The sequence below is a fragment of the Somniosus microcephalus genome, unplaced genomic scaffold (genome assembly GCF_052327205.1).
Source record: "Somniosus microcephalus isolate GS21.2 unplaced genomic scaffold, FLI_Smic_1.0 unresolved_chr3, whole genome shotgun sequence".
Taxonomy (NCBI): Eukaryota; Metazoa; Chordata; class Chondrichthyes; order Squaliformes; family Somniosidae; genus Somniosus; species Somniosus microcephalus.
In genome coordinates, this window is record NW_028225181.1 from 65,277,260 (window position 1) to 65,288,073 (window position 10,814).

Below are 10,814 nucleotides of genomic sequence, written 5' to 3' on the forward strand. Positions count from 1 at the left end.
GCGTGGCAGCAGACCAATTCGTCCCTTACCCCTTTAAGAGCTGGTCGGCACCACGGGGTCTGCTGTCAGTCCAAAAATGACCGCACCCGCGCTGCGCCCCGCCTGGGCGCTATCCCTCTGGACCGCCGGCTTAGCGCCTAAAGATAGTAGTGGAACGCCTCTTTTAGCGCTCCACCAACCTCTTAGGGCGAAGCCACTGAATTTCCGGCAACGGGGCGCTACATTGGGGCGGGCGCTAACTTCGGGCGGGCACTAAGATTAGCGCCCCAAAACTGCCTATACTGAAAATCTAGCCCTTAAAGTTTTACTGAATTGTGGCTGTAAAGCATTATGATCTCATTGCTGTTTGAGGGACCGTGCTGTGCTCAAATTAGCTGCCACATTCCCTACATTACAACAATGACTACACGTCAAAAATAACTTCATTGGCTGTCCAGAGAGCTTGGACCTGTGGGAGAGCAGCAGCGCGACCGGCGGCACTTAAATCCGGCGGGTTCAGCAGAGGCGAGGTCAGAGAGCTTGGACCTGTGGGAGAGCAGCGGCGCGACCGGCGGCACTTAAAACCGGCGGGTTCAGCAGAGGCGAGGTCAGAGAGCTTGGACCTGTGGGAGAGCAGCGGCGCGACCGGCGGCACTTAAAACCGGCGGGTTCAGCAGAGGCGAAGTCAGAGAGCTTGGACCTGTGGGAGAGCAGCAGCGCGACCGGCGGCACTTAAAACCGGCGGGTTCAGCAGAGGCGAGGTCAGAGAGCTTGGACCTGTGGGAGAGCAGCAGCGCGACCGGCGGCACTTAAAACCGGCGGGTTCAGCAGAGGCGAGGTCAGAGAGCTTGGACCTGTGGGAGAGCAGCAGCGCGATCGGCGGCAATTAAAACCGGAGGGTTCAGCAGAGGCGGGACCAAATCAACAGCAGAGGAGGGAGGTAAAAAGTAATCAGTGTGACGTCACCAGGGAGCAGGTAATTGATTGGTTGGTGACTATTTCTCTTTCTTAAACTTAAACTCTGTAGTTTATAGTTACTAGGGTCTTTTCTGGTGTAGCAGGGACTGTTGGTAGACTATACAAGCGCCTTAGAGATATTTTTAATTGGTGATAGTAAATTAATTTAAATTAAGTAAAGGGAAGGTCATGCCAGGTGAGCCCAGCCCCGTGATATGCTCCTCTTGCTCCATGTGGGAATTCAGGGACACTGCCGGTGCCCTTGATGACCACGTGTGCCAGAGATGCATCCATCTGCAGCTACTAGCAAACCGCATTGAGGCGCTGGAGCTGCGGGTGGATGGGTTGTTGAGCATTCATGATGCTGAGAGGTTCGTGGATAACACGTTTAGTGAGTTGGTCACACCGCAGGGAAGGGCTGCACAGGAAGATAGGAAATGGGTGACCACCAGGAGGAGCAATAGAAGCAAGCAGGTAGTGCAGGAGACCCCTGTGACCATTCCCCTCTCAAACAGGTATGCCGCTTTGGATACTGTTGAGGGGGAAGACTCACCAGGGGAAGGCAGCAGCAGCCAACTTCCTGGCACTGGGGGTGCTCCTGCTGCCCAGGAAGGGGGGAAAAAGAGTGGGAGAGCAATAGTGGTAGGGGATTCTATAGTAAGGGGAACAGATAGGCGTTTCTGTGGCCGTAGACGTGAATCCAGGATGGTTTGTTGCCTCCCTGGTGCCAGGGTCAAGGATATCACTGAGCGGCTGCAGGGCATTCTGGAGGGGGAGGGTGAACAGCCAGAGGTCGTGGTCCACATTGGTACCAACGACATAGGTAAAAAGAGGGATGAGGTCCTGCAGCAAGAATTTAGGGAGCTAGGTGAAGGATTAAAGAGCAGGACCTCAAAGGTTGTAATCTCTGGATTACTCCCGGTGCCACGTGCTAGTGAGTATAGGAATGGGAAGATAGAACAGATGAATGCGTGGCAAAAGGGATGGTGCAGGAGGGAGGGCTTTAGTTTCCTGGATCACTGGGTCTGCTTCTGGGAAAGGTGGGACTTGTACAAGTCGGACGGTTTACACATGAACCAGAGGGGAACCAATATCCTTGCGGGGAGGTTTGCTAGCACTGCTGGGGGGGGTTTAAACTAACTTGGCAGGGGGATGGGGTACAGAGTGGAGCTATAGCAGGGGGTGATTTACAGCCAAATACAGAGAAAAAAACAAGGCAGAGCAAATATGCGAAGGCAAAAGGGAATATGGCAGGGCTGGAAGGCATTTATTTTAATGCAAGGAGTCTTGCAAATAAGGTGGACGAACTGAAGTTGTTGTTGAACACATGGGAGTAAGATATTGTTGCTATCACGGAGACGTGGTTGAGGGAGGGTCAGGACTGGCAGCTCAATATTCCGGGGTATAGAATCTTCAGGCGAGACAGAGGGGGGTGTAAAAGGGGAGGGGGTGTAGCAATATTAATTAAGGAGTCAATTACTGCTGTAAGGAGGGATGATATATTAGCGGGTTCCTCTAATGAGGCCATATGGGTAGAACCTAAAAACAAAAAGGGGGCAAGCACTTTGCTGGGAGTGTACTATAGGCCCCCAACAGTCAGGGGGAGATAGAGGAACAGATATGTAGGCAAATCTCAGAAAAGTGCGAAAATAATAGGGCAATAATAGTGGGGGATTTCAACTTCCCCAATATAAATTGCGATAGTCAGACTGTGAAAGGCTTAGAGGGTGCAGAATTCTTAAAGTGCATCCAGGAGAGCTTTTTGAGCCAACATGTAGAAAGTTCTACAAGAGAGGGGGCGATACTGGACCTAATTCTGGGGAATGTAGCCGGGCAAGTGGTGGAAGTGTCAGTAGGAGAGCATTTTGGCGACAGTGACCATAATTCGGTGAGATTTAAGGTGGTCATGGCAAAAGACAAAGACGGCCCGGAAATAAGGGTTCTAAATTGGGGGAAGGCCGATTTTAATATGATAAGGCAGGATCTGGCCAAAGTGGACTGGGAGCAGCTACTTATAGGAAAATCCACATCAAGACAGTGGGAGACTTTCAGAAGGGAAATAGAGAGAGTACAACGCCAACATGTTCCTGTAAAGGTCAAGGGTGGGACCAACAAGCAAAGGGAACCTTGGATGACAAGGGATATACAAAAATGCATTAGAAATAAAAGGGGGGCTTTTGGCAGTTACAAAAGACTAAAGACGGAAGAAGCCCTAGAGGAGTATAAAAAGTGCAGGGGCATAATTAAAAAAAAATTAGGAGGGCGAGGAGGGGCCATGAAATAACACTGGCGAGCAAAATAAAGGAAAATCCTATGATGTTTTATAAGTATATAAAGGGCAAGTGGATAACCAGGGAAAGGGTAGGGCCCATTAGGGACCAAAGTGGCAATCTGTGTGTAGAGCCAGATGATGTAGGCGAGGTTTTAAATGAACTTTTTGCATCTGTGTTCACTATGGAGAGAGATGATGCAGACATAGAAATCGGGCAAGGGGACTGTGACATACTTGAACATATTAGCATCGAGAGGGAGGAGGTGCTAGCGGTTTCAGCAGGCCAAAAAGTGGATAAATCCCCAGGCCCGGACGAGATGTATCCCAGGCCACTGTGGGAGGCAAAGGAGATTGCAGGGGCTCTGACACAAATTTTCAGAACCTCTCTGGCCACAGGGGATGTACCAGAGGACTGGAGAACAGCTAATGTAGTACCATTATACAAGAAGGGTAGCAGGGATAAACCAGGGAATTACAGGCCAGTGAGCCTAACATCTGTGGTAGGGAAATTATTGGAAAAAATTCTGAGGGACAAAATTAGTCTCCACTTGGAGAGGCAAGGATTAATCGGGGATAGTCAGCATGGCTTTGTCAAGGGTAAATCATGTCTGACAAATCTGATTGAATTTTTCGAGGGGGTGACTGGGGGGTTGGATGAGGGAAATGCTGAGGATGTTGTTAAGTATGTGTATTGTATTGAACAATTAACACAAAGACTTAAACGTATAACTCAAACAGGCCTTTACTGGTTGGAGGTAGGGACTGCACATAGGTCTTTACTTCATGCCCACAGGCGGGACCTGAGGGGAATCAGTACCCACAGTACTATTTATACCCCTATGGCCAGGAGTGGTACTGCGTATCACTACGCCCAACAAGTAGTGCAGTCCTGTCCATAGGTTCAAAGTAGCACACATATTACATACACAACATTCCTCCCTTCCTAGCTTTACAGTCATCTCCCCATTTAACATAACGTAATAACATATATACATATATAACTTCAGGTTTACATAACAGAATAACATAGATACATAGATAACTTCATGTCAAAAACAGATCACAGATTCAGTCTCTGCGGAAAACAGTTCACAGATTCATTCTCTGTGGTGTAGTCGGTTCACGTTGCTAGAGTGACTCATTCAATAGTCCTTCCATGGATTTAACAGTTTGAACTTCCGAACTGAATTGGCTCCGTTCGGAGGGACCACGTGTGTGATCTGGTAGAGGTGATAATGGTTCAGATGGGTCATCTTCTGTTTTTACTTTTCCTTTTCTGCTTCTTGGAGACTCTCTGGGCTCCATTGTCAGCTGCCACAGCTGCCAGCTGCATGCGCAGTTCCTCCTTCTCTTCCTCCTGTTTCCGTCGTAGAGCCAGCTTCTCCCGATGTTCCGTAGACTTTTGGTGCTCCTCCATGATTTCTGCACTTTGGGAGTCGAAGTTACAAGCTGGGCAGGACAGGACATCGTAATATTCGGTGTCGTCCTGAGCTAGACCAGTGAGAGGGTCGTCTATTTCCTCCATACCTAGCTGGACGTTAGCCAGCTCTTGTTCCAAATCCAGACATCTTTCCTGAAGAGACTTCTTCATGTGTACCTCTGCATCCAGCTTTTTCTGGGCTTTCAGCAAGTCGTTTACTAGTGACCTCATTTGTGATTTTAATACTTCAACTTCCTTTGGAGATTGATTGATCGGACTATGCAATCCCTCTACCGGAGCAGCTGTTTCAGCGGTCTGTTGTTCTACGTTGACGTGAGTCAGCGTACTTTTGGCATCCAAGGGCTGCTCTGTTGCAGTCATCTCAGTCTGTGTTGCCACCTCAGCTCTTCCAATAACCTTTGAGAGCTCCGAACCCCTTTCGTTTGAATATTGAAGTTCATGTTCAAGTTTTTCCCATTTCAGAGTCCTGTCCTTCAGCATATGCAGGAGTTGGCTGACCGTTAACTCCTCTGACATCAGACGTTTTGTGTGCTCCTGCTCCATTTTCTCCATCAGCTGCTTCTGTTGTCTTTCCAGATTCTCCAACTCTATATCAAAGAACTCTTTCGTTGCATTCAACTCTTGCTCAAAACGGCGAAGCATTTGTTCTAATTGCTGTTGTAGTTTGAAATGGAGTTGAGTTCGAGCCCGGTGTCCCTCAGAAATGGGCACATCAGTAGACTTGCCAGACTCAGAATCCACAGTTAAACTATGTTGTTGTTGCTCAGTGGAATTCTGTGCTGAAACTTTGTCTTTTGCACCTGAGTTGGGCTTACCATCATCCGTTCCAGAGTCTGGGCCGACTATCTTCACCGAGTTCTCACTCGTTATTGTTTGTAGGAAATGCCAGTCCATATTCATTTTCCTAATCCACTCCCGTCCTAGTAGTGGAGGACCTCCTTCAGATATCACATATAAGTCCATTATTTGACTGTCTTCGCCCTTGTGGGCCACTGCAACCTCTATTTTCCCGATGGGGTGCACTCTTTGCCCCGTGTATGTTTTCAATATAATCCCCTTATCCTGTAGGGGAATATGTTGGAATAACTTTCCGTAATCTTTCTTATTTATGACCGTCAATGCCGATCCAGTGTCCAATTCCAGTTTTACTTGGACTCCTTCTATCTGAAGAGTGACCCAAATTGTCTGGAGGTCTGCACCCTTACCAGCGTTGAGTACTCTTAAGCTAGCCAGTTCATTACAGCTTAAGCTAGTCAGTTCATTACTGCTAGCATCTGAATCGGACTCCTGTTCGGTCACCTTGTGTACCTTTGCGTATTTTCCTTGCGGTGACTTCTTGTTGCTGGTCTTCTTCCCTGACCTGCATACTCTAGCTATATGTCCAAGCCTACCACAAGTTCTACATTCTTGGTTTTTAAACCAACACTGGTTCTGATCATGCGTTGTCTTTCCACAACGATAACATTTGCCAGAACTCACACCCAATTTGTGTGCACTGAGCTCCGGTGACCGTAGCTGCATTACTGCCGTGCCTCTCGCTGCGGCTTCGTGTGCTGCTGCCATAGTGACCGCCTTCTCAAGCGTCAGCTCATTCTCCTCGAGCAGTCGCTTTTGTGTATCCTGTTTAAATAAACCACACACAAATTTGTCTCGTAGTGCATCTGTCAATCCCGTTCCAAACTGGCAATATTTCGCTAATTTACGCAATTCCAGCAAATATTCAGCATTGCTTTCATGCTGTAGCTGCCTTCTGTCGTAAAATTTAAATCGTTCCGCTAGCATCAGCGGGGTGGGGTTTAGATGATCTTTCAGGACAGTAACAATCTCATCGAACGTCTTATCCGCCGGTTCATCTGGTGATAACAGGTGTTTCAATTGCCCGTACGTCTTCGCACCCATTAAATTTAATAATGTTAGAGCTTTATCTTGGTCACGAATTTTATTGGCCTTACAATAATTTTTTACTCTTTCAACATATATGGCCCAATCTTCGAGGTCACTATCAAAGGTGCTAATATTCCCGTGTTTAGGCATTGTAGATTTGCAATTTCTCAGATTTTATTTTCTTTACTTGTTATCAAAGATGGCGGCTTCCCGCTCTTGCCGTCGTCCTCCGCCCACAAAATGGCGGTTTTCCCGCGCTTGGCGGTCTTCACCCGTCCCCCGACGCCGTCTCCCTTCAGCCCTCGAGTGCGGCCCTTATCTTCGCCGCGATCGATAGCCCGCGCTGTGCACCGCGACTCTCGCACCTTGAGCTTCTGCAGCCGCCGCGCCTTTCAGTCCGAGTGCGGCTCTTATCTTTGGTCCCGATCGCTGGCCCGGCTGCGCCCCTCACTTCAAAGCGGCCCGGCCCTTATCTGCCGATCGCTATCGCCCTACCTCTCTCTCTTCCCCAGTCCTGTCTTTACTCCGGTTCACAAGCTGATGGAGGCTTCAGGGTCCTAATGCCTGTCACTTCCAGTCGCTGGAAGCTGTCAGGATTTCTGCTGCCCTTCAGTTTTGAGTGGGGTGTTGAGGATTGAAACCTCTCTTCAACGTCCTGTCTTTGGACGAAGCCGCCTGGAATAACTGCCGCAGGGTAAGAGCCTGACTCGTCGCCAGTGTTAAGTATGTGTATTGTATTGAACAATTAACACAAAGACTTAAACGTATAACTCAAACAGGCCTTTACTGGTTGGAGGTAGGGACTGCACATAGGTCTTTACTTCATGCCCACAGGCGGGAACTGAGGGGAATCAGTACCCACAGTACTATTTATACCCCTATGGCCAGGAGTGGTACTGCGTATCACTACGCCCAACAAGTAGTGCAGTCCTGTCCATAGGTTCAAAGTAGCACACATATTACATACACAACAGATGTGGTTTACATGGACTTCAGTAAAGCTTTTGACAAAGTCCTGCATAGGAGACTGGTCAAGAAGGTAAGAGCCCATGGGATCCAGTGTGCCTTGGCACGTTGGATCCTAAACTGGCTAAGTGGCAGGAGGCAGAGGGTGATGGTCGAAGGATGCTTTTGTGATTGGAAGCCTGTGTCCAGTGGGGTACCTCAGGGATCGGTGCTGGGTCCCTTGTTGTTTGTGATCTACATAAATGATTTGGATGAGAATGTAAAAGGTATGATCAGTAAGTTCGCAGATGACACGAAAATTGGTGTGGTGGTAAATTGCGAGGAGGAAAGCCTCAGGCTACAGGACGATATAAACGGGTTGGTCAGATGGGCGGAAAAGTGGCAAATTGAATTTAACCCTGAAAAGTGCAAGGTGATGCATTTTGGACGGACAAATAAGGCAAGGGAATACACAATGAGTGGTAGGACCCTAGGAAGTACAGAGGGCCAGAGGGACCTTGGTGTACATGTACATAGATCTCTGAAGGCAGCGGAACAGGTAGATAAGGTGGTTAAAAAGGCATATGGGGTACTTGCCTTCATTAGCCGAGGCATAGAATATAAGAGCAGGGAGGTTATGATGGAGCTGTACAAAACGCTGGTGAGGCCACAGCTGGAGTACTGTGTGCAGTTCTGGTCGCCTCACTATAGGAAGGATGTGATTGCTTTGGAGAGGGTGCAGAGAAGATTCACCAGGATGTTACCTGGGATGGAGCGCCTCAGCTATGAAGAAAGACTAAACAGGCTGGGGTTGTTTTCCTTGGAGCAAAGAAGGCTGAGGGGGGACCTGATTGAGGTGTACAAAATGATGAGGGGCATAGATAGGGTAGATAAAGAGGAACTTTTCCCCTTAGTAGGGGGGTCAATAACAAGGGGGCATAGATTCAGGGTAAGGGGCAGGAGATTTAGAGGGGATTTGAGGAGGAACTTTTTCACCCAGAGGTGGTTGGAATCTGGAACTCACTGCCTGAAAGGGTGGTAGAGGCAGGAACCCTCACAACATTCAAGAAGCATTTGGATGAGCACTTGAAATGCCATTGCATACAAGGCTATGGACCACATGCCGGAAAATGGGATTAGACAGGACAGGGGTGGATGGGCGGCGCGGGCACGATGGGCCGAAGGGCCTCTTTCTGTGCTGTAAAACTCTATGACTCTATGACTCTATGAATTGTGGTGCCCAGAATTGACCACAATAGTCCAGCGGATGCCGAAACAGTGCTTTATTAATTTATAATAACCTTTTTACTTTTATATTCTATTCCACTCCCTATAATCACCATAGGTGTTATTAACCATTTGATCGGCTTGCTGTGCCAATTTTCAGTATTTGTGTATCTGCACACCGAGCTCTCTCAGCTCATCTACACTGTTAAAAATCGGGCCATTTATAGTTGAATGTCTTTTCATATTACTCCCGCCAAAGTGCATCAGCTCACACTTCTCCAGCTTGATCTCCATCTGCGCTGCTTCTGCCCATTGCTTCATCCGGTCTATGTCATCCTGAAGTCTGCAAGTATCATCACTACCTATTAATTGGTCAAGTTTTGCATCATCTGCAAACTTTATAATGCTGCTTCCCTACACCAGAGTCTAGGTCGTTTTTAAAATGTTGAAATGAGTGAAGGAGCCAAGACCGACCCTTGGGAAACACCAGTGCAAACCAGCTCCCAGTTTGAAAACACAGCCATCCGCCCACCCTCGGCTTCCTGTTACTGAGCATATTCCGTAGCCATACCGTGGATTGCCCCTTAATTTCACGGGCTTCAATCTTCCTAACAAGCCTGTAAGTTACACAAGTAAAGCTCAGTATGGGGAAATGGCCATTGTGTATATTGTAACTTGACCATTGTATATTGGAATGAGAATATTCCCAGGATATATCTGACATATCAGTATTGGTCAATGGGCTGTGTATAATGGAACATATCCTTACCTAAGGAAGGATATACTTGCCATAGAGGGAGTGCCACGAAGGTTCACCAGACTGGTTCCTGTGATGGGGGGATTGTCCTATGAGGACAGATTTAGTAGACTTGGCATATATTCTCTAGAGTTTAGAAGAATGGGAGGTGCTCCCATTGAAACATGCAAAATTCTTACAGGGCTTCACAAGGTAGAAGCAGGGAGGATATTCCTCAGGCTGGCGAGTCTAGATCCAGGGGTCACTGTCTCAGAATAAGGGGTCGGCCATGTAGGGCTGAGATGAGTAGAAATTACTCCATTCAGACGGTGGTGATTTGTTGTAATTTTCTGCGCCAGAGGGCTGTGGCCACTCAGTAGTTGAGTATATTCAAGACAAAAATCGTTAGATATTTGAATATGGAGATCGTGCAGGAAAGTGGAGATAAGGTCGAAGATCAGCCATGATCTTATTGAATGGCGGAGCAGGCTCGAGGGGCCGAATGGCCGAATTCTGCTCCTATTTCTAATGTTCTTATGGGACATAAATGAGCACTGGATTGAGAAAATATTCACGTTGCACCAATACATGTTGAGGAAGGGCTTCAGTGAATAATGTAACTGAGATGGGTACCAGTAAATGGAGAAGTTAGATGGGGCCAGCAAATGGAGCTATTGGAGTTTGCCAGCAGTAAAGTGTGGAAATGGGGGAGGGTAGCATTAAACGGCGGATTTAGTGAGAGTTCCAATAAATAGGGGAATTGAAGGAAGGCGCCAGTCATGTGTTATTGGGGGAGTGCACCAGTATAAGGTACATTTGAGGAAGGCACCAATAAATGGGAAATTTGGTTAGGGTACCAGTGAATGGGGAAATAGGAGGAATGACGCATTAACATGGAAGTGCAACAGTAAAAGTGGAAATTGGAGAAAACCCCAGTACGTGGAGGAATTGGTGAGGCCAACAATAGATAGTGTAATTGGCAGTAAACACCAGTAACTGGGGAATTGAAGAGGGCCTGGACCATGACCCACTAACGAACTTCAAGCCATTGTTTCCAAGACTGTCACTGACCTCATCTCCTCTGGAGATCTTCCCTCCATGGCCGCCAACCTCATAGTCCCCCAATTCCGCACAGCCCGCTTCTACCTACTTCCCAAGATCCACAAGCAGCACTGCCCTGGTAGACCCATCGTTTCAGCCTGTTCTTGCCCCACGGAACTTATCTCTTCCTATCTCGACTCTATTTTTTCCTCTTGTCCTGTCTCTTCCCACCTACATTCGTGACTCTTCCAACACCCTCCATCACTTCAACTGTTTCCAGTTTCCTGGCCCCAACCATTTCCTTTTCACTATGGACGTCCAATCACTCGATA